The 24263-nt window shown below is 41.3% G+C and overlaps 1 long non-coding RNA gene across 1 annotated transcript in view; it reads right to left on the minus strand.

Annotated features, from left to right (window-relative positions):
• Window positions 1–14437: 14437 nt before the first annotated feature.
• LOC123384857 overlaps window positions 14438–24263 on the minus strand; it is a 33689-nt gene continuing 23863 nt past the window's right edge. The window contains exon 3 of the long non-coding RNA XR_006596541.1: window positions 14438–14847. This is a non-coding gene — a long non-coding RNA (uncharacterized LOC123384857). The remainder of the gene's footprint in view (window positions 14848–24263) is intronic.

Consider the following 24263-nt stretch of genomic DNA (forward strand, 5'->3'; position numbering starts at 1 on the left):
ACCCAGAATGGATGCAGATGTTGGAAGGAACAAGCAAGGACATTAAAATTGCAACTGTAACTATCATCCACATCTTCAAACATTAAGTAAAGATATGGACGATATAAAAATCACTCAAACAGAACGTGAAGGTGAAAACTACATGTGAGATGAAAAATACAACTGAGATGATATGAGATTAACTACAGATTAGATATTGTAGAAGAAAAGTCTGGTGAACTCGAAGACACAGTAATAGAAACTAATCCAAATGAGACAGAGAGAGAAAGACATAAATTTTTAAAAAGTGAAAAAAAGTGTACATTCTCCAAATGACTTAATATATGGACAATTAGCAACCATAAAAAGGAAGAAACACAAAGCATTTGAAGAAGTAATAGTTAAAACTTTTTCTAAATTTGATGCAAATTGTAAACACACTGTTCCAAGAAATCAGGTGAAACTCAAAAACAAGAAACATGGACAAAACTATGCAAAGCACATCATAATCAAATTGCTTAAATGCAGTAATAGAGAAGAAAACTTATCAAAATTTAAACAAGATTTTAATAGATGTAGACAAATTATTCTAAAGTTTATATGGAAAGGTGAAGGAACTAGGATAGCTACAGTTATTTTACCCAATGTTAAGACTTATTGTATAATTAATTAAAAACAGCACATATGTGCCTACCTGATTTTTGACAAATATCTCAAAAGCAATTCAATGAAGGGAAGACAGTCTTTTCAACAAATGGTGCTGGAACACATATACAAAAAGATGAATCTTAAAATCTAGACGTCATACCATATACAAAAATTAATTTAAAATGGATCGTGGACTTAAATGTAAAATGTAAAACTATAAAACCTTCATAAGAACACATAGGACAAAATCTTTGGGACCCAGAACTAGGTTTTAGACATGACACTAAAAACATGATCCAAAAATAAAATAATAAAAATAAAATAAAATAAAATAAAATAAAATAAAATAAATTAAATTAAATTAAAAATGATACACTGGACTTCATCAAAATTAAAAAAAAAATAATTCCATGAAAGATCCTGTTTAAAAGATGGAAAAAAGCAAGCTATAGATTTGGAGAAAATATTCACAAACTATGAATCTGGCAAAGGTCTTATGTTTAGAAATAATAGTAAAAAATCAAATTAGAAAATAAAAATTAAACAGGTACCTGGGTGGCTTACTAGGTTAAGCTTCAGACTTTGACTCATGTCATGATCTCACAGTTCATGGGTTCAAGCCCCGCATCACGCCCTGCGCTGACAGCTCAGAGCCTGAAGGCTGCTTCAGATTCTGTGTCTCCCTCTCTCTCTGCCCCTCCTCCGCTCATGCTCTGTCTTTCTCAGTCTCTCAAAAATAAATAAACATTTAAAAATTTTTAAAAAAAGAAAGGAGTTAAGACTTACGTATAAATCTTCATAGCAGCCCTATTGATACTACTCCCAATTGGAAACAAGCCAAATATACATCAAAAGGTGAACCGATAAACACGTTGTATTATTTCCATGCATTAGAAAATTACTCAGCAATAAAAAGGAAGGAGATCGTGATGCATGAGACAACATGGATGAACCTAAAATAATTGTACTGAGTTAAAGAAGGCAAACAAAAAAGAGAACATATTGCACAATTCCATTTACATATCCATAATGACAGAAAACAGATCAGTAGCCACTGATCTGGGAATAGGAGTGGGGCAGATAAAAGAAATATAAAAAGGAATGAAGACATGTTTGGGGGGTAATGGATATGTCCATCCTACTGATTGTGATGATAGTTTTATGAGGGTATATACGTATTCTGAAATTTATTAACTTGTACATTTAAGTATGTGTGGCTCATTATATGTGAATCGTGCCTCACAGTTGTTAATAAAAAAAAAAGTTACCCTATCTCTATGTAATATCATTATGATGATAGCTCACAAATTTCTAACTATAATTGATACTTGTTGCTTGAGACAGGGCCATTAACCTGTCTCCTGACTCAACAGCTGCCTGTGGATGTCTAATTGATGTCTTACTTCAAACTGTTCACACTGAACTACTGATGTTTCTTCTCCTCAAATATATTCTACTCACAGTTGTTCCACTTTAATGCATGGCAATTGTGATCCTTGAATTTGGGGCCAAATAATTATTTGATCTTATCTACTCCTTATAGAAAATCCATGTCCAATCCACCTGCAAATCTGTTTATTCCACCTTCAAAAGATATCCCAGGTCTGTCCACATATTACCGTACTCACTGATACCGTGCTGGTCAAAGCTCCCGTCCTTATTGCCATTACTACCTAACTGGTTTCTTTGCCTCTTATCCTCCCCTCCTATACTTCATTCTCATCACAGAACTTCCTGTAAGATGCCAGATTTTTCCATTCCACGTCTCCAATGGACTTCTGCTTTGGCGAGGTTGGAAAATCAAAGCCCTTGCGATCACTGTTCTATTAAGTCCTAAACAATCTGCCCCATCCCCCCTCCTCTCTGGACTCTCTTTTTTGTTTTCCCAACTCATTTGACTCCAGCCACATTGGCTTTCTTGCCATTCATCAAGTAAACCAGTCATACTTACCCCTCAAGAGCTTTGCACTAGCAATTTCCTCTGCCTGGAATGCTTTTCCCTTAAATATCTACATGGTGCCAAGTGGTCAAGCAATCCCTAAGCAGCAGCAGAGATTCTGCACTCACGCCCATAAATTTGGCCAGTAAGGAAACAAGCCCAAAATGGGTTTAGACAGTTCATTACTCACAGCACATAGCAGATAGTATACATGTGATGCTGGCCTTAGTTCCCTTCCTCACCCAAGTCCCACGAGGGCCATGAGAACAGTCTCAGGCTGCTTCAGTGAACACGTCACAGTTGAGAAACACTCAGTGTAGGAGGCTCCTAGTCTTATAAGGGGATTGCTATAAAATTTGCCCACCCTACCCCCCAGAAAGAGAGATTACCTTATTATCCTGGAATAAAAGCAAGTCTTTTCTGGAGAGAGGAAAGAGAGTTCATTATTCTAGAAATTCTCCAGGAAAGGAAGATATGGTCCATCTTTATTATACAACTGAGGAAATGAATCTGTCCAATTCAGTGGGACATGTGATTTCTAGCTTCCGAGGCTGTTTGTTACTCTAATGTCCTTGAAAAGATAGTTCAAAATATGTGTAAATATCAGTAGAAGTTTCTCCTAACACATGGTTCTTTTTTTTCCTTTGAGTTTCTATCCAAATACCAACTTCTCAGAGACATCTACCTCAAACATTCTATTACTCTTCTAATATGCCCCATTGGCACCCTTTACCCACTTGTTTTATTTTGTTCCAGAATAATTACAAATCACTTCAAAGCCATAGATAAATTTATGGTCTGCCCCCTCCCATGTGGAGAATTACATGGGGGCAGGCATTTCTGTTTTATCACTGCTATATCCAGCGTCTACAACTGCTGACTCCTAATAAGCACCTACTGAATTATTTTTAAATATGAGAGACAAAAGTATAAAGGGCATTAAAGTACTCTTCCTTGTGATGCTTTGCAAAGAATTCTAGCCTTTGAAGAAGTGGATCCTCAAATAAAGGTTACCACAGGTTTTAAGGGGAAAAAAAATCATTAGGTTCCCAAAGTCTGGAGGCTCAGTATTCCTTCCAGAGAACCCAGTGCAGTGAAGATAGATGGTTGACAGTAGTCAGACACTACATCTTTGAATCCACTGTGGTGTCTACGCCAAGCCATGCTTCCCCTGGGATGCTTCTCACCAGCCACTGAGAATAATAGTAGACTAGAAGTGGGTAATTTCTGCCCAATGGACAATTCTTTCGACAGGAATTTGGCTCAGGGACTCCCCATCAGTGTGGGCAAGCTTTTCACAGGACTGCACTGCAGGCTGAGATTTTGTTCCCACTCCTTCCTTCCCTCCTTGTTTCCATGGGTGTCACACTTGTATCATGCTCTGAAGGCTTTCCTTGGCTTCTCCTGTTCCCTTATCCCGAATCACATATGGACATTTCCCAAAAGAAAGGTCTTGTACCTCTAATCCGGTTTTCACACCTGCTTCTTCAAAGACCTAAACTAACCTACCGAGGTACAATTCGTCTGTTTTCAGTGGGGAAACACCAGTGCCATCATGTGATTATCCTGACTGCAAGGCTAATCACAGAATTACAGAAGTCAGGATCGCAAAAGTTCATTTGTTTTCATTACAGAATAGCATCTAACCAGAGCCCAGGGCTTCACGGATTTGGGGGAAATAGTTTAAGACAGGGTGGTCTTGCTAAGTTTATCTTAGGGTGCAAAATGGTTTTCTTTCTATCCGTGCTATGTGATGGGATGATTCCTACTCCAACAGGCCATCAGTTTTGCTTTCCCTAAGAAGGTATAGAGACAAAGTTCATTGCCCTGGGAATCTGTTTACCGGTCCCAACTTGCTATTTGCTTGAAACTATGTCTCAGGCAAGCCCACTGAACATATCCGGCCCACAGACCATCTGATCCAAATTTCCACTATAAGAGATGGGGTATCAAAGGAACCTTCCCATTTTCTGATTCTGCAACCTACAAGGCACTAGTAAATTGATCATCTAATATTATCAAAAGCTTCCCATTGTATTCAGTATCACAAAAGGGTAAAAATAGAAAAAGGCTTTAAAGTAAACTGTTGCAGTGGTCATTTCTCTGTCGTATTCCCCTGAAACCCGCACTTGTGGGGGCAGAGGGAGGGAGATGCCTATTTGTCCTGAATTCAGTTCTCAAGTGTTCTGACCCCACACCAGCAGATACTGTCACTGCATTTGACTCAAACTAGCACTCAAACTGCATTTTCTCTTGAACACTCACGCAGAACTCAGTATGAGGGCTTCAGAACCATTGTATCCAAGCCTTTGTTTGAACAGGGTTGTCTTTTTTCCCTCATTCAGTCTGCAGTACGCTGTCGGAGTGAATCCTGCTGTTAGCCAGACAGGGGTCCCCGGAGAGGACATGTTGGGCTCTGTATGTTTAACTTTTTATCCTTTGTGTCAACCAGTTATGTTTCTAAAACATTTCCAATCCCCTAGCTTCGCAGAAAACAAATAACTCTGCACAACCCCTCTTCCTTCATCCCTCATAAATAATCCCCAAGAAGGAGGACGGCCACAGAGACAGAGCCTGAATGCTGACGAGGTGGTGCTGCTGACTCTAGATCATTCTGCAGCTGGGCCACGAAGAATAAGAATGAATTCCAAACTTTCCTAGTGTGATAGGAACAAAGTATTGCCTGCCAGGCATGGCGACAGTACCTCACCAAGTCACAATCTTGACAGGGTCACGGGAAGAGCTCAGGACTTAGAGTCTCAGTCCAAACTCTGTAAAATACTTCCTGTATGATTTAGACAAGCAAAAAGGATTACCTCTCCAGGCCTCAGAATCTTTATCGCTTATGAAGCACGATTGTGTGGTGGTTAAATAGGTGGCTTCGCCAGCCGAAAGGCTTGATTTTGAATCTGAGCTTTGCCGCTTGGTAACCACGTAACCATAGGCAAGTTACTTAAAATTCCTGTCTTGGGCAGTTTATAGGACTTGTGCTATATGGCACAGGTGGCTCCACCCTATGCGTCTTCCTTACTGAGTAATACAGACTGAGATAGAGTCTGTGTCTCTGTCTCATAGCAGATTATAAGAAAGCAAATGGCCATGCAGGGAATGACTCTTAAAGCAAATGCTTGAAACAGGTCTACTGTCTCTTCTACTCACATTTCATTGACTTAAGTGATGGTATCAATGTGCTAAGAAGTATATTCCTACCATGAGAAGGATAAGCGAGTCAAATGGCAAAGGGCAGGGATCTATGATCCTCTTACACGGAAAAGGGTAAATAATTGTGTACAAAATATGATCTACCCTTTGCATTTCACTTTCTTCATCTGTAAAATAAAACTGATAATAATAGTGCACACTTCATAAGGTCGTTAGAAAGATTAAATGAGTTTTCAGATGAAACACATTTAAAAGGATGCCTGAAATACAGTAAACCCTCATTAAATGTTATTATTATCTGTCCAATAGGAATAATATAACTTTTTTCCTACCTCACAGATATGTTCGAGGATCCTATTATTAGTGTTTTGTTATAGATACTACGTGACATGAGATAAATCATATTAAGGACCGTACGAAAGTCAGATATTTTATTACATCAATTGCAGGCAATAATGTAGATGTGTGCCCTCCACTCATCTCCATGGAGATGCACATTGGGAAGGTTTCAGAAGGGATTATTAACAGCATAATATCTCCTGGAGATATCACCATCCTCAATAGCAAAATATATCATTTATGGAGCCCCCACTACATGTGAAGGCTTATACTTAGCATCAGAAAAGAAAAGACAAATAAGATATTGTTCTTCATATGCTAACAGCCCAACTGGAGAGACCTTCTTTATGTCTTCACTAAGTACACCAGAGAAGGGCGACAGGGGTGGTGATGCAGGGCATAAATGCTACAGGAGGCCAGAGGGGAAGCGAACTTGAGGGCTACAGGTTGGGACACACTTCTCAGAGCACATGATACTTGAACGAGCACTTTAAAAAAAATATAGAATTCCAGTAACCAAACAGTGGAAGAAAAGGAAAAAGAGAAAAGAAAAAGAGAAGGCAAAGACAGTTTCTCCATTCTCAGGAAAATTTGAAAGCCTAAGAATGGGCAAAAATGTTATCAATTGTAATAGTGAAAAAAAAAAAGGATAAATGAAACAGAATTAGGTTCCCAGGCTCCCAGTGCTGGGTGGGATGTGGGATTCTCCCCTAGGCCTGTGATTTCTTTGGGATTGTTCCATCTTCTGCAAGTTTACTTGATGTGTTTCTCTCAAGACGCAATTTTCTCCCTACATCTATCTTTTTATAAGATTCTGTAGCATATGAAATACATTTTCATTCAGTTGTTTTAATAACATTTATCACTTATCAACATATTATATGTCCTGTAGAAACACATAATAATACTTATAACACCCAGTGAATTATTAAATATAAATATATATATACATTATACATATACATATACATATACCTATATATATATAGAGAGAGACCGACCTACCAAGGGGCCAAGCTAGTAGAGAACCAGACATTTTAACTCCAGAGAATCTTGTCTTTTCCATAACACTATTCTCTCTCCCATTAAAATAGAAGGCAGTGTGTGTGTATGTGTGTGTGTGTGCGCGCACATATCTGATTAGAGACATGTGTAGGTGGATCTTCATACTCACTTGCTTTGGTGTGGACACAGCGCCACAGGGAAATGCTTTCGGTTGATCATATGATTTTTCCCACTTGGTAAATGTCAGTACATCTGACCTTAGTTACTAATGCTGTTGATTGATTACAAGTCAGTTGCTGACTCTGAAGAATACGGAAAATTGTAAGAGTAATTTCCTATTTCCTTGTTAGTTTATTTCAGAGCAACTGATGATTGTGCATGATGGTCACATTTTGGGGGCTAATGAGCCTAAGTGATCTAGGCAAGGGCAGTGGATTGCAGGGAGCCTGCTTGGAAGGCAGAGAGAATTGTTAGGTCTCAGGTGTCTCATCAGAGAGAAGAGTGAATACGCCAATCATACGTGTGTCTGTGGTTTTGTCTCTCTAGTGAGAGCAATTTAGCAACAGCCAAGCGATTTTTGTTTTCACTTAGCTGCCCTGTGCTCATACCTGGCCTTTTAGTATAAACCCAAGATCAGATGGGAGAAGACCTGAAAGTCATTTTTAATATGACTCCTGTCTTCCCCATCTCCCTCACCAAGTTCTCAGTGCACTGGGGTGTGTGTGCATACACACAGTATGCCATACATTTCTTCTTTGTGCCAAGATCTCATGAGGCCATGAAGATCATGACTCTGTATTCCTCAGAACTTGTCATATAGTGCCTGACTTCTACCTGGGATTTCATGAAAATTTGTGGAGGGAAGAAAGCAAAGAGGGAAAAAATCTACCTAAGCTATAGAATTTGAGAGAAAAGATTTTTAACCTAATTCCTGAGTTACGATGAGATTTTTCACGTAATTTCAAACTCCTCTACTCATGAAATTTTCTTTCCCCCTCCCTCAGGCCCCTGCAAACCTATTCATCTGTTTTGACTTGTATTACCACAAAAGCAGAGCCTGATGCAAGGATGTTTGAATAGGCAGTTTATCTGGTAAGCCAAGAGAGGTAGACAGAGAATCTGGGGGGAGAGTGAAACAGAAAAAAAAAAGGAAAACCTAATATAAATATGATATATCAAGGTCAGTCATGTGGGTAATAGGAGCTTGATTTTGCTGGGAATTTCTAAGAAACCTACAATTGTCAGAATTGTCAACTAGAGACACAGTGGAGATCTGTTGTCCTGTTGTAAATGATTGTTCCAAGAGATTTCAATTCATAGTGGAAGTCCACATTTTCACATGTACCAGAAAGGCCGAGAGGGTGCCTTTTAACATCCTAACAGTAGTAGAAAAGTCCTGGGGCAGAAACCAAGAAGTCTGCAGTGCAGTTGAAGTTCAGTGAGGCCATGTAAGACAAAAATCTAACAAAGAAGTCTACCAAAGAAATCTAACACAATCCATCCCTTGAATCGCTTGGCTCCACTCATGCCCTACATAAATTCATGCCATCATGGAGCCTTCAGTATGGTAGGAAGCTCAATTTTCACAAAAGATCAATATTAGTTTGTTAGTGGAATAAGCTACAGTCTTTGCTGCTACAGTTTGTCCCAAATCCAAAATTTGTATTATCATCTCCTATCTCCACCATCCATTCCAAATATTCCTTACACTCAATCAGATCTCCAATGAACTTAAGGGTTTTCCTTTATAGGGTAACACAAACCTTTATTCCTGAGAAATTTTATGCCTTTATTGCCTTACATTTATCAGGCCATGGTGGCCACAACTGTCCACTCATCATTCCTACTAAGCACGGAAACAGAAAGAGACACCCAATAAACCACTAAGTTTCATAGAATACACCCCATGCCACTATATATAGTAATGATCTAGGTTCTCTTGATAATCAGAGTCAATTCCATTCCAAAGGGAACCTTACTCATCCCCTTGTGTAAATGTTTTCTTCTATGGGAACTGGGAGCTCCAAACCAATGATGTATAAGAATGCATAAATGGAAAATCCAAATTCCACAAGTGGGCCACTGGGAAAGATTGTGAGAGGGACCAATCCTACTTTCACCCTTTGATTCCTTGACCCATGTTTCTAACTATTGGGGACACAGTCTCATGTATCAGCTGTTGGTTCAATGTACATACCGATTCCTGAAGGAGAGCACTCCAAACCCACAGGGTTTGTCCCCAGACTGTTGCATTGACTGTCTCAGAAGAGAGTAACTTTACAATGGTGAAATCTCACAAAGGAGCCTAAGATAACATGACTACTAAATGTAATGTGGTATCCTGGATGGGGTCCTGAAACAGAAGAAGAACATTAGGTAAAAACTAAACTGCCTTGGGAAATGAAGACTTAACTCCAACAAGGACTTCCTGAGAAATATACATCTCTCCCAAAAGTATCTACCCGAAGCAGAGACCAAGGGAGCATTTGCCCTCCAATTCCTTTCTTCTCTTTGTCAAATGTCCCAAGTGGGAGTTGATGTTCTTATACTTCCAAGCCTGAATATGTATCAGAATGGCCCAGTGGAGCCCCTGCAAGTGTTATACATGGCAAAGAATTCTCAGGGTAAAAAGCAAAAGGAAGGCATTGCTTTAGAGATGAGTTTCTGGCATTCTACATTTGTAGTAACCGGTTCCTGCAGTAATGACCAGAGCAAAGAGGTGGGCCAAAGATGTAGACAGAAGATAAAGAATACCCAAACCCCAGCCTTAAAGTGCCAGCAAAAATATTTCTCTTGGACTGTTCAAGACGTATGGGGAGCAAGAACATTTTGCAAAGGAGTTCAGGAGGGAAATTTTTAGGCAGGAAGTGATAATATCCTTGAACACTCCTCACTCTTTACTTTCACATCTTGTTTCTCTAGGCATGCTTCTCCAGTCTCTTTGCTAATCCATCCTGTGAGTAGAAAATATTTTCCTTCATTTATGGGGATGTGGTTGAGAAATTGCCAACCGGTAAGTTTACAGACCCAAGTGTGAGAGTTCTTTGCCTTTCCTGATTCAACAGGACTGAGTAGGGGTCTAGGAATTTGCATTACTAACAAGTCCTTAGGTGATGCTGATAATGTTGGTCCAGGGAGCTCACTCTAGAATCACGGTTCTAGGATAAGTAGACCAAGCTACTCAGACTTGGATTAGAAATTGTTGATGTTGGTGCAAATGTAAATGGCACCCATCTTCTAAATGGTTTTTTTTGAAGAGTGCTTCTAAAGGCACTTTCTCTTCTGTACTGATTGAGCCATCCTTCCCTGTTCTGTTCATTCTTCTGGACATCTCTCTAAAGGTCGTTGGTTTCCAAACTCCACTGTGCACCTGTATCTCTCTGCCCTGTTTATGGTCAATTCACGACAAGGATATAAGGCATTACATGTCATCCCAGTCAAGAAAGAAATGAAGAGAAGGGGGTAAAATGAATTCAGGACTCACTCAAGAACAGAGCAGAGCCTGGAGAACCAATTCAATGCAAAGACTTACTCTAGAAATATAACCAGGTCAGCCAAGCACTATGTCCATGGGGGGCACTATATTCTTCCAGGAGTTCAAAAATTTTTGCTGTTAAAAGTTCCAAGTCACAAGGGTTATCAACAGTGGGCAGAACAGAATGATAAAGGATCCAAACAATTCTTGACAGGCATTTCATCATGTTCCAGCTAATCTGCACAGAGGTGGCAATAAGAAAAATACAGAAGCAAAAGTGAATCCCCAACAGGTGTCAAGGCATAGCTTTTGTCCTGTGGGAAAAAGTCTAGTTGAAATTGAAAGCAGTAGCTGAGATAATAGTTATGGTGTTCAACAACATTTCTAATTTTGCTCCTTCTGAGTGCAGGCTAGGGTTCTATCACCCCACTGGAATTGAAGTTATGTTGGCCATGGGCATTGTTTTGGCTGAGGAAAGCAGTATGAACAGAGAACATACGTGTGAGTTCCAGGAAAAAGCCTGCAAATGCCAGTGCACTATTCAACATAAATCTTCTGCTGTGTCACAGTGACTGGTAATGTTCCAGATGGTATAGATCTCTGTAGTATTCATCTCTGAATAAGGAAGTTGGTGGAGCAGAGCTCTCGGCAACTGAAATGGGTTCATTTTTTTTAACGTTTATTTATTTTGAGAGACAGAATGAATGCGAGAGTGGCAGACAGAGAGACAGAGAGAGACAGAGACAGAGGGAGAGAGACAATCCCAAGCCTGCTCTGTGCTGTCAGCACAGAGCCCAACGTGGGGCTCGATCCCACGAACTGCAAGATCATGACCTGAGCTGAAATCAAAAGTCAGATGCTCAACCAACTGAGCCACCCAGGTGCCCTTGAAATGGGTTCTAATAGGAACAATAAATATACATTTATTAAACCTCTAGGATTTAGGAGTAGTTTATTACTTGAACATAACCTAGTCCATCCTGAGGGCTAGAGAGAGCCAGTATACAGGCCCATCCAGGCCAGAAAAGGAAGCACAGTGAGTTAGGGGAGACCCTGTGTCCCTGGATTTATACCTAGGGATGCCAGATGGCTCATTTTCTTGGCAGCAAGAAACCTCCAAGAGAAATATCATAAGGGAGCAATCATAACTGGGCCAGTGAGGCCCAGACCTTATTCTATGTTCCTGTGTATGTGTTGAGCAGGGACATGTGAGATAGGTGCCCAAGCTTACCACTACGTTTCCTGTCTCTCGTGAACTTGGGTATGAAACCAGGGCAGGATTTTAACCCATAGATACGGACAAATCATAGACTCACCCATGAGGACCTGGGGTGGTGGCTGACACTTTTCTTTCACTGAACTCAGTCGCCAGTCTATTCTTTAGATCCGCTCTGTCTTGGAAAGTCTGCCCTCTCCACCTTTGGTTTCCATTTCCCATCTAAAGTGAATCTCACTACCGCCTGCACAGCTTTGTTGCAGGACAATATTTGCCCTCTGGTTGCTGCCTTCCTCAGGCCAGCACTGTCTGAAGATGGAAAGAAAATCTCCCTCCCCTCCCACCTAAGAGGTGTTTTAGAGCACCTCTTCTTTTTTTGCCTGCCTACTAAGTTCCTACTGCCTGTGTGGGGATGACTGTCACGGAGCAGAGATGACTGCTAACCAATGACCCCAGTGAAAAGTCAAGAGTGTCAGCCCAGCTCTGTTTGCCACCTACTTCCCAGGCTCTTTGTGAAAATGCACCTCTCTGCTGCCTCCTGACTAGTGTTTCACTTCATCATGCTTCTTAGCTTTTATAATATTAGAACTACATATACCCAAATAACAGCCGTTCTTAACAAACTGAATAGAAGATCATCTCCCCAGCCTGAGAGGGGAGAGTTGTGGGTGGGGTCCCCAGAGTATCTCGCCTAGGATTGGCCCCCCAAGGACCAGGCTTTCCCGTGGCATAATTAATGACCTCTTTGAAATAACAGTCTACCTAGGAATCACAAACATAATAGCTTTATCTCATTACCCGATTTTTCCAGGCTGCCCAGCTCTGAGAACTTCCATCTCCACTTAAATCATAGACCTCTTGGCTCTGCCTTGTGGATCATATGACCTCTTCCAGTGTCTAGCCCTCAGCCCATCAGAGTAACTGGCTTTTGATAGCAGCAAGGATGGCTTTTGGAGGCTCTCTCAAGCCTAACTTTGAAAGTTCACTTTTCTTGTAGTTTTTGTAATCATTAAACCAAAAAGACAAGCTGCTCTTTAGATATCAGCCTCCACACCGTGAAAGCCAAAGACTTCCCAAGTCTGAGGTATGTCAGTCAGGGGTCACTTAGAAACCCAACTTAACAAGATTGCTTCCCTCACTGTGTGAGCTGTTTAATTCTTTTTAGCTCTGTTCTGCTGCTGACTGATTGGCAGACAGAATTATTTCAAGGTTACTTTCCAAGGGACCATGGATACCCATGTGTAGCATGCTTGCTGGAAATCACATGTGGCAGAACTGGGATCCCTTAGGCCCTTATTTTTACCCAAGCAAATATGGAATATGCACACACCTCCATGTTCTTTTTATTTTTAATTTGGCAAATGTTTTATATATTCCATATCACTATTAATTAAACACCTCTATCTTTTTCTGGCTCTTTTTCTCTAGCTGTACCTTAAATATTGGAGTTTTCCAAAGTCATGTTTCTGTTCTTCCTTTCTCCTTTGACATACTCCTTCTGTGAACTTCCATACATTTTCATGGCTTTAAGTACCACAGTATCTGATGATGCAAAATCACAACCCCTGCCCCTGCCCCCAGCCAGATTTCCTCTCCTGAGCTACTGAGCAGTACCTTCCTTCTTACCTGGATGCTGTATCCTTATTTTGACTCAAGCAAACCCCCAATTCACCACATGCAAGGTACCTCTCTCCTTTGCATGCTGCCCCACACTCTGCAAACCAGCCTCTAAGACCACTTCCATCACTGTGGTCTCCCTGTCCAATCTATCTACTTTTTCTGTTCTACCTAGGGTGGTGGGAAACATTCATAGCCACTAGTTTGTTTTTTTAATTTTTTAAATGTTTTTATTTATTTTTTGAGACAGAGAGAGACAGAGCATGAGCAGGGGAGGGGCAGAGAGAGAGGGAGACACAGAATCTGAAGCAGGCTCCAGGCTCTGAGCTGTTAGCACAGAGCCCAGCACGGGGCTCGAACTCACAGACTGTGAGATCATGACCTGAGCTGAAGTCGGATGCTCAACCGACTGAGCCACCCAGGTGCCCCCATAGCCACCAGTTTTGAGTCTTCTTGCTGTTCCACCTATAGGAAGGTCACATTTCCCTACCCACTAATGAGAAGTATGGTCATGCTACAGAAATATGAGCAGATGAATGTGTGTCTGTTGCTTCTATGCAAACGGATTCAAGAGCCGCTGCATTAGTCTCCATGTTCCATTCTTCTTAGTACATGGAGGGAAATGTTGAAATAGTGGCATCATAGCAACCCCACCCAATCTGGGTCCCTGAGCGAGTGGGAGGCATAGATCCTGCTGCCAAACTGCCTGAGCAAGAAACAGACATTTGCTGTTTGCAGCCTCTGCGATTTGGGGCTTATTTGTTAGCAACATCATGACCCTACTTTCTCTGACTGATACACCTTTTCTGGCTGATGGGACCCACTTAACTAAGCAATCAAGCATCACTAACACTTTCCTTTCCTTAATTTTTTATATGCAGATGGTCAATAAGCCCAGATAGTTCTCCTCTTGAATATCCCTTAGATCAGTTTCCTTCTTTCTATTCTAACTGCCCTATCTTCTTTGTAATTACTCAGTTTCCCAAACTTCCTAAATGGGTTGACTCTCATTCTTTTTTAATTACTGGAAATTTTCTATTTTGGACTCTATAGAATATGGTCATCTATTTTAAGGAATAAATCTTCGACGACATTAGCTTTATTTTGTGAACAGACACGGTGATCTTAGAAATCCAAGCGTGCATCTATAACTACATCCAAAAGCCAAGAAACTTCATCAGAGAAGGACAGCAACTCTTTCCCAGACCAATATTTTGTGAAGTAGAGCTCTACTCCCCCAGATCACTTCTGTCAAGAGAGGAGTGAGGGTGGGGAGGGAGGCAAAGAAAAAAGCCGGACCAGCAGTTGACAGAACAGAAAGATACACACCTTCTGAACTCTTTCAGTATCTAGAATTTATGACAATCTTATTTTCCAAAGGAAGTCTGAAAACCAATCCCTCAACCCCACCGCAGGCTCCGTCACTGTTTTTCTCATCAGTCTTCTGCTTCTGTGGTTAACCACTCACTGTGAAAGCAACAAACCAATGCTATTACCCGATTTAAAAAAAAAATGTTTTTAAAAAATGAGACCTAGAATGACCATTTAACCAGAACAATTCTGCACATTTGTAGCCCAGCAAGATCACGTCCCAGGGATTCTGGTTAGCAGCTAATTTCTCCTTACACAGGGACTGACACCTGCTGCTTGCCATTAGTTTTTGGTGTGAACCTATGAGTTAAGAGAAAAGTACTGCCAAAAAATAATATTACTAAGCATTATTTTTATTAGTTCTCTTTTTATTCCTATGAGAGTTTCTCTAGGGAAGCCTGTGTTAGATCTGGAAGACAGTAATGTGGAATATGCAAAAAAAAGGTGGGGGGGGGGAATATGAGTGGTGGCTGAACATTCTTCTAGCTGCAAAACCCCCAGGGGTCTCACCTGGAGCTGTATTTAAACTCACATATTTAAATCTAGAGAATAATTTCTACTGTTCAGTGCCCTATGGGATCTACACTAATATTCCCACCTTAGATATAAATAACCAAATGACAGGCAAAAGAAAGGAAATGAGGTCAGATACAGTCTCCATAAAAAAAACTATAGCAATTGCTGAGACTGCCACGGTTATATTTTCCAAAGAGGAATAGAAAAGTGATAATAATAAAATAATATTAATTAGTTGATTATTGATTTCAGGCAAATTCTTGAAAAGGTTGATTATTGAAAAGTGATAATAATAAAATACTATTAATTAGTTGATTATTGTTTTCGGGCAAATTCTTTCTGGATTAAAATGCACTTCACCGCAGGATTGCTTTTTCATTCCTATAATCTAAATTTTGAGTTCCTTAGTTAACCATTTTCAAAACTTTCAAAGTTGGCAATAATGGCAATCAGATTAATTTCTTCAGAATGGATATTTTTAAGGGCAGAGATTTAAAATACACAGGTCCCTACTGGGGGTGCTGGGTGGCTCACTTTCTGCTGTCAGCACAGCGCTTTGGATCCTCAGTTCCCCTCTCTCTCTGCCCCTCCCCTGCTTGAGCATTCTGTTTCTCTCTAAATAAATAAATAAACTTAAAAATAAATAAATAAATAAATAAATAAATAAAATATATAAGTGCCCACTGAAAATATCCTTAAGGAAAAAAGTGGTTGGTTTTTGTTGTTGTTGTTGTTGTTGTTGTTGTTTTCCCTGTCTAGCTCCTTCTCTGTCAACACCTGCTGATACCTGTTCCCCTAAGGACCCCGTATCTTAGTATGGGAGGCAGTGACCGGGGAAGGTGTTGAGAGAAGGAGAGAATTTAAAAGATTAAGAGCAGATCCACCAGGAAGAATAACCCTACCCCCCCCCCCCCAGGACACCGAGCGTCGATGGGAGGCCTCCGCTGAAGTCTCGCGAGATGTTGCCAGGGCTCACAGACTCGGGAGCTCGGAATCCAGGGGCTCTGGCCAAGGAAGCGCGAGCCTACGCTGGCCAAGATCCGCCGGAGACACGTTGCGCTTTGGGATCCTCTGTGGTGTGTTTGAATGACGGACTACTGTGCGAGTGGCGAGTTGGGGACAGCCTATCCTACTGCGAGGAGAAATAAAAGGTGTGCCCCTCTGTCTCCTGCTAGTCCAGGTTGCCTGGGAGTGCTTGGAAAGCCATCACCCCGGAGGCTAACCTGCCATTGCTCCCAGACACCCCAGGCCCAAATCCGCCTAGCCAGTCCACCGCCTGGTGCTACTTGCTGAATACACATGTTCCATTTTGTGTGCAGCGTTGGGTCCGGTTGCTACATCGTTGTCATTTTTTAATCACTATTATGACTGTGTTTCAGCCGTGGTTATTTTTGTTTACGGATACCTTTGGATGAAATACTAAAGAAACAAGTGGAAATGGGGACAGCCAACAGAAGATAAGACTGTTTGGGGAATCTGGACGTGAGGGATTTGGAAACAATCACGAAGAGAGCGGGGCACAGGTAAGAGATGACATGGAGGGAAAAGTGAACACCAGCGGACTCGGGTATCCCACGGGAGAGAAGCCCCACATGTTCATCCTGGTCCTGCTGTCACACAGGCCACCCCAGCTTCCCAGCCCAGCCTCTCCTCTGGCCGTGCCACCGCCTCTTATAGACTGGACTTGGGTCACACTGGCTCTCTCTTGGTTTTTCAAATGTGCCTAGTCTGTCTCACCTGTTGTGTCTTTGCACATATTGTTCTCTGTGCTTGAAATACTCTTTCTCCCACACTTACATTGTCCCATTTCCACCCTTCCTTTCGGCCTCAGATTAAATGCCACTTCATCCAAGAGGCATTCCCTGATCCCCCCAATCTAAACAACTTCTCCTACTTACATCCTCTCCTGGACCCTGCACCTTTTTACACTTATCACAGCTCATAATGATACATGCATCCTTCACCACAGTCACATAATTTTTTTTTAATATATTTTAGAGAGAGAAAGTGAGCGGGGCAGAGGGGCAGAGGGGCAGAGGGAGAGAGAGAGTCTTAATCAGGCTCCACACTTAGCATGGAGCCCAACATGATCCCACGTCTCTGGGATCATGACCTGAGTCAGTCAAGAGTTGGATGCTCAACAGAGCGAGCCACCCAGGCACCCCAGCCACATAATTTTATGCATGTAATTTCTCCTCCTCCCTGTGCCATCAGCTTCATGAAGTGTAGGGAATTTGTTTTGCTCATGACTGGGACTCTATATGCACAGCACGTGGCACCTGTTGGGGGGAGTCATGATTGTTGTTGAATGAAGAAGGGCAAACACAGGTGAGGAACTAACAAACTAGTAAAGTGACGAAAAAAGATTCCATTAGGAAAGAAGAGTTAGGAGGCAAAGATTATTTTAGATGTAGCTGTAATAATAATCCTCATCTCTCTGCCTCTCCCATGCTCACGTTCTGTCTCTCTCTGTTTCTCAATAATAAATAAATGTTAAAAAAATTTTTAAAAAAAGGAGGGGGGCGCCTGGGTGGTTCAGTAACCGACTGACCAGCTCAGGTCATGATCTCACGGTTTGTGGGTTTGAGCCCCGCGTTGAGCTCTGTGCTGACAGCTCAGAGCCTGGAGCCTGCTTCAGATTCTGTGTCTCCCTCTCTTTGTGCCCCTCGCCTGTTCATGCTCTGTCTCTCAATAAATAAACGTTAAAAAAAATTTTTTTAAATAATCCTCGTTATGTGTTCCCTCCTTTATACTTCTCAACAAATTTAACGTCCTTCATTTCTTGAAGCCCCCAGTAAGAGAAGCGGCATAGTGGGTAGGTGCAGGAGAGCCGATTGGCAGCTTATTAACCCAGCTCAAGAAACACTTGCTGTGTTTGTGGTAAGGAGTTATTTTTAGCAACAAAACCTTGCATTTTTGTCCCATTTTATGTTTTCCAACATTGGTTTTTGTGTGTGTGTGTGTGTGTGTGTGTGTGTGTGTGTGTGACCCTTTTCTGGCATGCCCACACCAGAGACAACTCCTATTCTGGTTGCAGCTGGATTGTCAATGTTGCAACAAAACATTTTTGCAGACTCTTCCACAGTTAATATCCATTAGGCACCAAAATCTTGTCTACAGCTTAGTTGGATCCATTCAGAGTGTCATTTCTCTTCTAGTGATATTCAGAAATTTGGAACATAGAGACAATGAAAACAGTTTAATTCAAAAGAAGGAAAAGATGGGTGTGTGTGTTATTTTAGTAGAGTAACATAAGACTGATTTGCATCTGATTCTGCCACAATTCCCAATCTTCTCTCACTGAGAGATTATCACATCCTGGCTTCGCTCGTGGTCCTAGGTAGCGTCCATTGATATAGACTAAGATACCATAATTACCCCCACCTAATTTTCGTTCTTATACAGCTCTAATATTTCTCGATCTCTATCCAAAAGGTAATTGTTGACCATCACTTCATCTAAGTCCGCTTTGTAATACTTAAGACTTTCTGCTTTACCTCCTCCTGCTATTGCCTCTACGGCCACTCTTTTCTGGTTTACCCATCTCTGTTGGATGGTGCATTTGAACTTCCATGCATTGTATTACATGGTTGCGGGGGAGAGCAGCCCGGGGGTCTGGAAAACTATCACACTAATTTTTATCTGATGTATCGTGTGCACTCGACACCCAAGCAGTATTCTGTGCTGGGCTCATTTTTCTATTTGTGTGTGTGTGTGTGTGTGTGTGTGTGTGTGTGTGTTTCTTTAACATTTATTTATTTTTGAGACAGGGAGAGACAGAGCATGAATGGGGGAGGGTCAGAGAGAGGGAGACACAGAATCTGAAACAGGCTCCAGGCTCTGAGCTGTCAGCACAGAGCTTGACGCGGGGCTCAAACTCACGGACCGCGAGATCATGACCCGAGCCAAAGTCAGCCGCTTAACCGACTGAGCCACCCAGGCGCCCCAAAGGGCTCATTTTTCTAGCACAACACCTGCAGAGGTATCCCAACCTGTGCTTCTCTCGGCATGCCCACTGCAGCCTTCAGAGGCGGACAATTCTTTGCAGTCCTGTTGGCCACGTGACTGAATGGCCAGGAGCTAGAGTTGCACCGTCTGACCTGCTTTCCCACTGTCCGTCTCGCTGGTCTGTGGAGACAGACTCCTGGGTTTCAGTGATCACTCCACTTTGGTTGATCGTTGGGTCCTAAATATTTTTGTGATCTGACACAGCATAGGAAGGAACAACTCATGGGAAAGGCACATTAGGAAGACTACTATTATCTCAGGAGGGGAAAAAAGAAGGCCTCTTTTTCCATGTGGTTTATAAACCTTTAGTAAAAATGTAAATACTCTGGATTAGACTCAAATTGCTGCTTTCGTAGTACAAAAAAAAAAGTCCTTAATTGTTTTCTTTTCATTTTAAATCGTTCCTGAAATAATCTACAATTGCATTTTCAAGTATATTAACATAGTGGCTGTTGATACCCATCCTATTAATCCGGGTAGGTACTACTATATCTTTTTCAGATAAGGTTACTGAGCTCAAGATATTTAAAATGTCCATGGTAACACGGCTAGTCAATAGAACTGAGACAATACAACTAAGTCCTTCTGATCTGAGCCCATTGCCTTTCTGACAACAGTACGTGATCACTGGTGCTGGCAGTAAAGTGATTTCCTTTATCAATGCTCCTCTGTGCCTTTCTTCACACACCCATGCATCTGTTATGCTTTGGGGATATGGATGGGTATGTGCGGAGGGGAAGAAACTGTGAGGAGCAAATAGTAAAATATCGATAAACAGGTAAGAGAAACAAATGGAAGGATGGTGGTCCAAAAACTCTGGCATGGGTGTCGCATTGGGGAAGTGAATTTAGAACTTCCAAAAGATAAATAAGTACGTGAAAGCATGTGATTGCTGTCCCCTCTCAAGTGAACACAGCACACACACTTATTGCAATGGCACGAACATTTTACAGGTAGTGGCTTCCTGACATCTTGAGAACTAATGAGGCTGGACTATACGGATGAGTCAAAAATAGGGTGTGGCATTCCCGGACTCCAGTCCTTACTCTGTCACTAGTCACACGTCTTCCCGTTCTACGATTTTCTATTCATAACCAAGAGAAAGGAAAGATTTTTTTTTCTTCCATGGGAAATTTAGACGTCAATGAAATGTTCTGAATAAAACTAACAACTCTTTAACATCACTGTTATGTCAATGACTTACCACTAAGCCCAACAGCCATAAACCATAACATTATTCAACCTATCTCAGGTTCATCTCAAGGGAACTTATCCCACACACAGGCTGAGCTCTTGAAGAGCTTTTCTATTGAAGTGGGTTGTGCCAATTGTCCACTTCACTTTTAAGGCAGTGTCTCAGGAAAATGAGAGTGGAGAAAAGTTTCATTTGTTTGTTTTACAGTTTTTGAGTTATTACTATGATGTTATCATCGAAAAGGTGTGAGAGGTATAGAGGTATAGCTTAGGGAGAAGATAGATAGATAGATAGATAGATAGATAGATAAATAGATGGATAGATGGATGGATGGATGGCATAGGACTGTTGTAAACCTCAATCATCTCAGTCAAAATGTGTCTCAAGAGCACTCAAGAGGAGGACCGGTCAAGTATTAGCAAAGATCAAAGACATCGATCATCCTTCCTGTCACGGAACACTTTAAAAATAATCCTGGGGCGCCTGGGTGGCTCAGTCGGTTGAGCGTCCGACTTCAGCCAGGTCACGATCTCGCGGTCCGTGAGTTCGAGCCCCGCGTCGGGCTCTGGGCTGATGGCTCAGAGCCTGGAGCCTGCTTCCGATTCTGTGTCTCCCTCTCTCTCTGCCCCTCCCCCATTCATGCTCTGTCTCTCTCTGTCTCAAAAATAAATAAACGCTAAAAAAAAAAAAAAAATCAAAAAAAAAAAATAATCCTTACGTAGGCCACCGAAGTCAACAAACAGGGGTTTATATACAGGAATGACCCCATCTGTGCTTCTGATTCTTCAGATCTGGGATGAGGTGTAGGCCAGGTTCTGGCGGAGGAGGTCAAAGATGTAACCTGGAAGAAACGACCCTGGACACAGACCTTCTTTTCATGAGTTTTAATTTACAGTTTTTATTGTCCTGTATTGGCCACAGGTTTGGTGGCACTCTAAGAAACTTGTCAATTTGCTGTGATTCTAAGCAAAATAAGGACCGCTTGGGATTTATTTATTAATGCTGATTTCAGGTTTTGGGTGAGAGAGCCAAGAGGACGTGTCAACTCACGTTTCTGTCTGTTCCATAACTGAATAAATGTATGTTACTTTCTATTTACAGAAAACAGCACTTAGCCTGCTCTCACGGCGCTAAAATGGATAAGGATGAATAGTGCAGACAGTTCTGTCAACTGTACTTTAAGCTGTCTAAATGGTTTCTACAAATTCCCACCTACAATGGACAAGGTCAAAAGCATCAAGGAGGTGCCACCTCATTAAGACTGAAATGCACCTGGCTCCCAGCCCCACACAATGTCCTTGATGCTAAAATTAGTCCTATAAGTGCCTGAATACTCCATCTTCCCATCTTGCATTTGGTCCCATTAAGCACAGAGGACAGTTAATAAGGGAAGAAAAATTAGTCTAACCAAATTAATTGGACTCTAGTAGAAGGGAGGGTGAACATTGCCATTCCGTCTATTTCTGAACGAACAATTCCCATAATACGGAATGCCTGTATTCTTATTTAATTCTTTCTCAGGCTTCAGGCGCACTGTGCCCCCAAGGGAGGAAGTTCAGAAGAGTGTCTCTTCAATTCTTTCAAGAGAAGAGTGCTACATATACCTACACAAAAGAAAACAAACACACACACTCATACACACACACACAAATCAGTCACACAAATAGAACCAAGATAACTAATGGTTCCTGAAATGATATTAGTTAACCCTGTATGATGCCTTGCTCAATAATGCTCTTTTATCAGGCAGTTGAATTAATGTCTATGAGGCCCAAAGAAAATACACAGTATTCTTTAAATACATGGTTATCAGAAGAATAAGTTGTTTTCGTAAATTTTTTAAACGCTTATTTTTGAAAGAGAGATACAGCGTGATGGGGGGAGGGGCAGAGAGACAGGGAGACACAGAATCTGAAACAGGCTCCAGGCTCCAAGCTGTCAGCACAGAGCCCGACACGGGGCTCGAACTCACAAACCAGAAGATTATGACCTGAGCTGAAGTCAGAATGCTTACCTGACTGAGCCACCCAAGAGCGCCAGAATAAGTTTATTTTCATGCTTACTTCTGACAAGAATAAACCAAACTAGGATTGGAAGAGAAATAGTGATTATTTAGTTCAACCCTTTCTCTGATAAGCCCAGCAGCCAGTGAAGTTTAGAGACTTACGCAGGTGACTGAGACCCTAGGTCATCTGAAAGCTTCGGTGTTGCTCTTTCCACGGAAGTTCATGCTGCTGCCATATTAGTGAGAGTTCCCCATATCATATAAAAATCATATATTTTCTATAACTCTAGTTTCCATACTTCAGGAGGCATAAGAATCAGCTAAGATCTTCAATAAAACTCAGATTCTAGACAATCGCCCCCAGATATTCTGACATACTGGGTGATGCCAAGAAAAAAAAAAGCCTTGTTTAAAAATCTGTTTTTAACAAGCCTGTGGATCCATATACGATTCTAATAAGGTTAGACCATGGGACCCACTTTGGGAAACACATGACTGATTATAATACTGCCAAATGGGTTAAAAGACAATAGGATTCTTTTTCCATTTCATAAGAGACAAATAACATCTCCCTGCTTTTACCTCCCAAACTGGATAAAAGTCATTTTCGTCATCTCAGTGAAACCTATAATTAGAAAGATTTCAAAGGACTTCCAGTCCTATGTCATCTGCTTCCTTCCAGATTCTGTGCCACTGACTCATGCCTCATTTTCTTCAAGACCATCTTCTGGTGTTAAAAGGAGATTTAGGGATGATCAAAAGATAAACACACCTAACACCACAATTTTACCTTATCACTCTCTAGTTCACTTCCTTGAGTCAATTCGACTTTGCACACGGTTCACGGCTCTGTGGCAGATTCTGCGACGGTCACTTAGAGACATTGAAAGCAGTCGCACACAGAGCTTCATCAGACACCTATATCTCTTATGACACTTAACACTCTTCCTGATGGAGCAGAAACTGCACAAATGGGTGGAAATTCAGAGAGGGAAGGATGCTTCCAGTGCTGGGCAACACTGCCACGTGCTTGAGACACAGTGCCTGAGCTGGGAACAGAGGGGAAAGAACACTTCCTGAATGTGTGCAATGCACCAGGCCTTTTATTTACAGAGTGGAGAAAGAAACAAAGAGGCAGCAGCATTTCTCTGGAAAGAAAGAATAGATCTTTGTTTAGCTAAACTGTGTAATTGATAGGCAATTGAGATACTATGAAAACAGTCCGTTTGTGCATAATCCAGATAAGCTGGAGTGAGATGTCAGGAAAAACTGTGTAAGACTTTGAAATTAGGAAAAAAAAAAAAAAGTCAGGGAGTCTGTCTAGCATTCCGTTGCAGGTTATCTCCTCCTTTTATTTTCTTTGAATTCTTTTAAAACTGTAAATTATAGAACACCGGTGGAAATGCAAATGACTCTAGACATGCGAGTTGTGTCCAAAAGAGAGAGTTTTTTTATTGTCCCGTGAATATTGATCGATTTTGCCAATGCATATATGAGTTTCTTTGAATTTTCTTTTGAAACAGCTGTAAATCTTACTAGTCCTTTCATTAAATGAGTTAAATGAAATATTTGTCACATGTTCATTTTTGTTCATTTGTAGTCCTGATTTTAGCTTTTAAAATTTATGTTTTCTTTAACAAACCAAAATTAAATTGTTCTTCCTAAGAATGTAAGATAGGTTTAGTTTCTCCAGAGAGACTAAAAAAGGGGGTGGGGAGGGGGGAACAGAGAGACAGGCCTAAGGGTCAGTAAGTCATGACAGAATAAAGCTTTGCAGGCAAAGACCAG

This window comes from Felis catus, chromosome B1 (assembly GCF_018350175.1).
Source record: "Felis catus isolate Fca126 chromosome B1, F.catus_Fca126_mat1.0, whole genome shotgun sequence".
NCBI classification, from domain to species: domain Eukaryota; kingdom Metazoa; phylum Chordata; class Mammalia; order Carnivora; family Felidae; genus Felis; species Felis catus.